This window comes from Saccostrea cucullata, unplaced genomic scaffold (genome assembly GCF_032062105.1).
Source record: "Saccostrea cucullata isolate Sc308-1 unplaced genomic scaffold, CSIRO_AGI_Scuc_v1 ctg9591, whole genome shotgun sequence".
Classification (NCBI taxonomy): domain Eukaryota; kingdom Metazoa; phylum Mollusca; class Bivalvia; order Ostreida; family Ostreidae; genus Saccostrea; species Saccostrea cuccullata.
This window is the reverse complement of record NW_026925223.1, coordinates 1-6,670: the sequence shown is the minus strand read 5'-3', so window position 1 is coordinate 6,670 and position 6,670 is coordinate 1. Positions and strand designations below refer to the sequence as shown.

General features: G+C 34.0%; 2 long non-coding RNA genes across 2 annotated transcripts; both read right to left on the bottom strand.

The window, feature by feature from the left end:
• Positions 1–284: 284 nt before the first annotated feature.
• LOC134268388 (uncharacterized) lies at positions 285–3,138 on the bottom strand. The gene is made up of 3 exons (XR_009992358.1): positions 3,023–3,138; positions 2,871–2,936; positions 285–421 (listed from the first exon to the last, which is right to left on the bottom strand). It is a non-coding gene; the product is annotated as an uncharacterized LOC134268388 (long non-coding RNA).
• On the bottom strand, positions 1,693–2,167 carry LOC134268387 (uncharacterized). The gene is made up of 3 exons (XR_009992357.1): positions 2,110–2,167; positions 1,761–1,835; positions 1,693–1,721 (listed from the first exon to the last, which is right to left on the bottom strand). It is a non-coding gene; the product is annotated as an uncharacterized LOC134268387 (long non-coding RNA).
• Positions 3,139–6,670: the final 3,532 nt, after the last annotated feature.

Here is a 6,670-nt window from a genome sequence, read left to right as displayed (position 1 = left end):
CTTGAAATGTGCCATTTTGAGGTTTTTTCTGTTGAAAATAGAGAAATGCTTCACATTAATGACGTCATATTTGCAGAATGGTAAACCTTCATGCCATATTCTTACCTGATTTATCAGAATCATTTATTTAACTAATATTTAAGCCAGTTTCAAAACTTTTTTGATGTCATTACATTTTTTAGGGCGCAATAAAGCTCAAACCATACCTTCTTCTTTTATAATTCCTACATGTATCTCATCAATCAGAAGGGGGTTGAAGATAAAACTTAACAATACGTCGAATTTGTTTATTGATATATTGTATAAAATTATTTTGTGAATCAATGTGTTCTGAAGTGTTCGATAATTCTAAAATGTTGCATTTTTCACCCTAGAGCTCCCATAGAATTGAACACAGATCCGTTGTTTTGGACCATTGTATCTGCAAGAAAGAAAATAACAGAAATTTCAGAAATGACTAAATATCATGACCAAAGGTTTTTTGGTCAAAACAATGACCTAGTCAGCAAATAAATTGATCATTAAGATTAATAATGGCTGACCTTTTTTATATTAATTCTTAGACATTATTCAAACACTGAATTCAGGCACGTAGCATCGTTTTTGAAAGTGGGGGGGGGGGGGCAACCAGAAAAAAATTTTTTACTTGCCTGAAAAAGTTGACAAGCAAAAAAAAAAAAAGAAACGAAAATTAAAAGTTGCCCAAACTCAAAAATCCTATTTCGTGGGGTGGGGTGGGGGTGGGGGTGGGGGTAGTGGCCAACTTTTTTGAAGCCAACTATCACTATACTATGGTATAAAGTGGAGGGGGGCAACCAACCTTTCAATGAACATTTACTATAGTAAAGGTAATGTTGGGGAAAAAAGTGGGGGCCCGGTTGCTACGTCCCTGTGAATTGTCGATAGATTTTTCCGTTATATCTCAATCATGACAAGGAACACACGGCATGTGTTATCGGTTCGCAGGGTAAGGTCACTCCTACATGGCACCCGACCCCCCCCCCCTCCCCTGATGATCTGGAGCTCAATTTTTACCTCTTCTAGATTTTAATATTGTTTTATGCACATTTTTGAGCTTGGAGACTGTTATCTCAATATATTTCAAGCTAAAGTAACTTAAATGATGAATCTTTCTATAGTACCATGCGCTCCCATGAGTATTCTTTTTCTGCACAGAAAATATCAAAATAAGGCATATAGCATCAGGTGAGAGTGTGACCGCTCAATTTATTTATCGTGTATTTATAATTAAGAAGTATGTAATTTTAGAAACGTCATTGTTTTGACTTTTCATACCCAGATACATGACAGCTCAATTTTTCGAGATTACTGCTTGCCTTGGATTTCAAATATCCTTCCATTTTTTCAACCTACGTGAATTGATTAATTGAGTATTCAACAAAGTTCAACTGTAAAGAAACTAGAGGAGCGTTCAATTAACAAATAGTCAATTTAGTGCGTTGGCTTTTCACGTGTAATTTTATTTTGGATCTTTTACTGTCTTAAATACATCAGGCTGTGCACTACGTCATCATTATTGTTGAACTTGAATAAAAGTGTGAAACCCAACTGTCTAAGGACGTGTCTATAACTTAGACAATGTATGGAATGGTATCCGTATTTAGTTGTGATAAATCACAGTGATACGACAGTCAACTGCATAGAAAATAGAGGAGTATTCAACTAATGGTCAACTGCAAAGAAAATAGAGGTTTATTCAACTAATGGTAAACTGCATAGAAAATAGAGGAGCATTCAACTAATGGTCAACTGCAAAGAAAATAGAGGAGTATTCAACTAATGGTCAACTGCAAAGAAAATAGAGGTGTATTCAACTAATTCTCAACTGCAAAGAAAATAAAGGTGTATTCAACTAATAGTCAACTGCAAAGAAAAAAGAGGAGTATTCAACTAACCGTTAAAAAAGAGGAGTATTCAACTAACCGAAAAAAGAGGAGTATTCAACTAACCGTTAAAAAGAGGAGTATTCAACTAATGGTCAACTGCAAAGAAAATAGAGGAGTGTTCAACTAATGTCAACTGCAAAGAAAATAGAGGTGTATTCAACTAATGGTCAACTGCATAGAAAAATAGAGGAGTATATTCAACTAATGGTCAACTGCAAAGAAAATGGAGGAGTATTCAACTAATGGTCAACTGCATAGAAAATAGAGGAGTATTCAACTAATGGTCAACTGCAAAGAAAATAGAGGAGTATTCAACTAATGGTCAACTGCAAAGAAAATAGTGGAGTATTCAACTGATTGTCAACTGCAAAGAAAATAGAGGAGTATTCAACTAAGAGTCAACTGCAAAGAAAATAGAGGTGTATTCAACTAATGGTCAACTGCAAAGAAAATAGAGGAGTATTCAATAAATTGTCAACAGCATGCAACAAATAGAGCATTCAACCAGTGATCAACTGCAAAAAATATATTTTGGGAGCATTCAGAAGTCGTCAACTATATGCAAATGAGTTGAACGCACCCTAAATTTTGCACGACAAAAATTCCTCTAATAGTCAATTGACGGTCAATGGATCGTCAACGAACCGTTAATTGAATACTCCGATTGAATTCTAGTAGAAGTATTTTATAAATGGGCAACAGCAAAGAAAATAGTGGAGCATTCAACCTGTGATCAACTGCAAAGAATATATATCAGAAGCATTCAGGAGTGGTAAACTATATAAAAATGAGTTGAATGCACCCTAAAATTTGCATGGCAAAAATTCCACTTATTTAAGAAAAAATACATAATTATCTACATATAAGAGAGGCAAACGCTGGCGAATTAGCAAATCACATGTTCTTTCTACCTACCCCCCCCCCCTAAAAAAAATATTTAGTGTAATATCTATATAGTCTTACCTCCTATTGATACAGATTCATCTTTGTCGTCATATCTCTTTCTCCTTCGGAGCAAAAAACCTTGATCTGAACAAGCAAAAAAAGGTTGGTTATTAATTTTTTTTAAAAAAGTTTTCAGAATTTTAAAACTTTTTTTAATTTTATCCAATTACCTCTTTCATAAGGCAGTAAGAGAACTGGACTTTCCAAGACAATACAAATGATGAGGAAACAGAGCACTTTCTCTGTCAACATTTTGCAGACAGGATTGCTGAATGATAAAATCACGGACGCGCTTTGACAGGTCTTAGCAGCTGAGGCCAATACATGTATGTCTCATTGACAAGTCATAGAAAAAATAATTTGTTGGGCAACATCGGCGACAGATGTATTTTTGTACCTATACAGAATTACATATTGATAATATTTCTTAACCCGTAAAATCATTATCTTATGGAACGTCACAATGCTCGCAGCCATTGTTATATATTGTTATCTATAGATTGTTTTCATCATTACAAAATGTACATCAAAAATAAATAAATAAATAAATACTTTATCCAAATTTAATTGAAGACAAATGCAACAAACAGCCTTAAAAGGACCTTGCCTTAGATCCATAGACAGTCGAAAAAATGGAAAGGTACCCATACATACATGCACCATATGCATTAACACATTCGAAAAAAAAGATACCAAGAAAATACACATAGACAGGCAACAAAAAATGAAAGGTGTCACCACATAGATTGACAAAAAAGGGTATCTAGACACGTCATAGACAGAAAACGAAAGGTACTTATACACGTCAGAGAAAGTCGACAGAGCCACTTAGACAGCCGACAAATACCACTTAGATAGTTGAGAAAACAAAAAAACAAGAAATCTACCCAGACATTACACAGAGAATCAATAAAACATCTAAATACAAACCCGCAGAAATAAAGTATACTAATACAAAGGTAACAAAACAATTGTAGTAGACAAAAGGGACTCGTATAACTGGAAAACTATTCGCATCTTGTCATCACAAAGACAGACATTAAAATGACGAAAGGTGATAAGTATCTAGCTATAGAAACTTACACCAATTAGTCGAGGATAAAATTGATTGATTGATTGCATGTATACTGTTTAACGTCCCTCTCCAGAATATTTCACTGATATGGAGACGTCACCATTGCCGGTGAAGGGCTGCAAATTTGGGCCTATGCTCGGCACTCAGGGCCATTGAGCAGGGAGGGATCTTTATCGTGCTACACCTGCTGTGACACGGGGCCTCGTTTTATACGGTCTCATCCGAAGGACCGCCCCATTTAGTCTCCTTTTAACTATTCTAACCCGGATCCCCACGGGATAAAATTGAAAAAAAAGACAAAACTTAAGGTATTACACCTACTAAGCAGGCAATAAGCTTAAAACGTCAGGTGTAGGATAGTTATCCAGACATGTTTATACCAATTAGTCAAGGATAAAAATGGCCAAAGGCGAAAGGTAAGACACCTCTTAGAAAAGCAAAAATTTAAATGTCAAACGAAACGTTCCAAGACAAACAACAAATCAACAGCTAAAGTATTAAAGAACCTCTAGAACCCAATGTCGAGCATTCGGGTAAAAGAAGGACGACAGATGATCTAGACCTCTAGACATCCCTAGCTTAGACAGTACAAAACCTACGGAAGTTTCTTAGACATTGATCAGTCACATCACTTAGACAGGCATTTAAGCGACAACAGACAACTGGACAAAGTGGTTTTCTTTAAAAAGATGACGGTTTCGAAATTTTTTTTTTTTTTAAATTCCTTTCTAGCTACGGGCACCAAAATTCGGCCAAAACAAAAAAAAAGATATACAATAATAAAAAGTAAATGAACATGATTTATATTTGACAAAAAAAATACCATGTAAAAATTGTTATATATCTTTTTCAAAACTAATAAAAGATTGGAATATGCAGAAAAAATAAATGACAATTGTTCGAAAATTTTCTTTTTCCTACGGTATTAAGTATATGTACGTGCATTTATGTTTACTAGTTCATCGTAAAACTTTATGAAAATTTCAACGATTTGCAAAAGTGATACAAAACATTGAAAATATTCGTTTTTAATGAAAAAAAAAACACTCAAAAAAAATCCAAATTATGACTTTAAAAAGGCAATTCTCAGTGAAGATGAACAGTGAACAGTAGTATCAAGGAGCAGCAGACGCATTTTATTCGTGCTGTGTTCTTGAAACTTCAGAATAACTCTAAAATGCTATAGAAACAGATACATGTATTAATTAATAAAATGCGAGTCGTACATGTCGTACATGCAGAAATGTGTGTAAATGGCACAGGCTGCATTGGAATAATGGAGACTGTATCAGATAATGATGATGATTTGTGAGGTTGTGGATTTTCTGTTAAAATCTTCATAGGCGTCGGAACCGGGGGCTACTTTTTTTCAAAAGATAGACATAATATATATATATATATGTATAGGCACTGGAAATTGTGAGTTACCTTTTTTGTTGGTTTAGCCCCCCCCCCCCCCCCTCCAACACGCACACTTTCAATTTGCTTCTGATGCCTATGATCTTATATAAAACTTGACTTTAAAAAGTTATTAAGGTCATGGAAAGAGTTTTGACCTTCACCAGTGTCATGGTTGTAAATGTTTATTTTATGAAAGCGGCATATTAAAACGTTATAGGAAAAAAACATTGACAAACTATTTAACAGGGTGGGTTACAAGCATTTTACCTTAGTAAACAGTGGTTTATTTCTCCTAAAACTTAATTTTATATTCATTGTTTTATTTATTTATTCATTCATTTAGGCTATTTATTTATTTTTGTCACAGAGGCTCGATCCCAGCGTGTAATAATTTCTTTCTCTTTTAATTTTTGTATTGTCACCAAATGAAAAATTTATCATTTAATGAAAATCTTTCCTTTGGAATGAAATAAAGATTCTACAAAACTTTCACTCAAAGGCCGACTTTAAGTCCGTCTCCGGTTCTCATATTACAATGTGTGTAAACAGGAAGTAAACAGTACGCGCCAAGAATACAAGTTTATACGGGAAAAAAAGTAAAAATCTAGTTGTTATTTGCTGTGGGGAACTGTTTATAAAGAAAATTTAACATGCCTCGAGAAATTATCACCCTACAACTAGGACAATGTGGAAATCAAAGTAAGCCAATTTCATTCAAAAGTTACATCTAAAATCTCAGAATGATCGTTTGGTGTTAACTCGAATTTCCTTTGAATTGGCAAAGTTTTAAACTCATGATTATAGTGGCAAATTTCTGCATTTTACTTGATAGACATATCATGTCAACATGTTAGAAAAGTTTCTTATCTTGCGAGAATGCTTTATCAAGCTATGAAAAAAATAAACAAATCATCAAATTGGATAGTATACACAATGTATTAAACATGTTAAAACAATGTGTTATTTTGTTTGATTTTAGTTGGAATGGAGTTTTGGAAGCAGCTCTGTGCAGAACATGGAATTAGTCCTGGTGAGAGTATATACTGTAAATCACTTTTTATTCGCAAGAACTGTATTTTCGCTTAATACAGTGATTTAAGCAGTTCCGGATCGTAACGTGAAAAACACTCGGTAAATTATTTGTGCAGGAGTTGTGTTTGATTTCTACACTGAATTAAATAGTCCTTTATTTACTCTTTCAACCCATATTAATAGTTTGTTTAAAATGTTATACTTAATTATCCAAGTTGTCCATTTAAATCATGCTGGAGTTCAAGCAGTTTAGGTGATTTCAAGTAGTTCCGGTTTTCGCCACCTATCGGTGTTATTTATAGTTGTAACA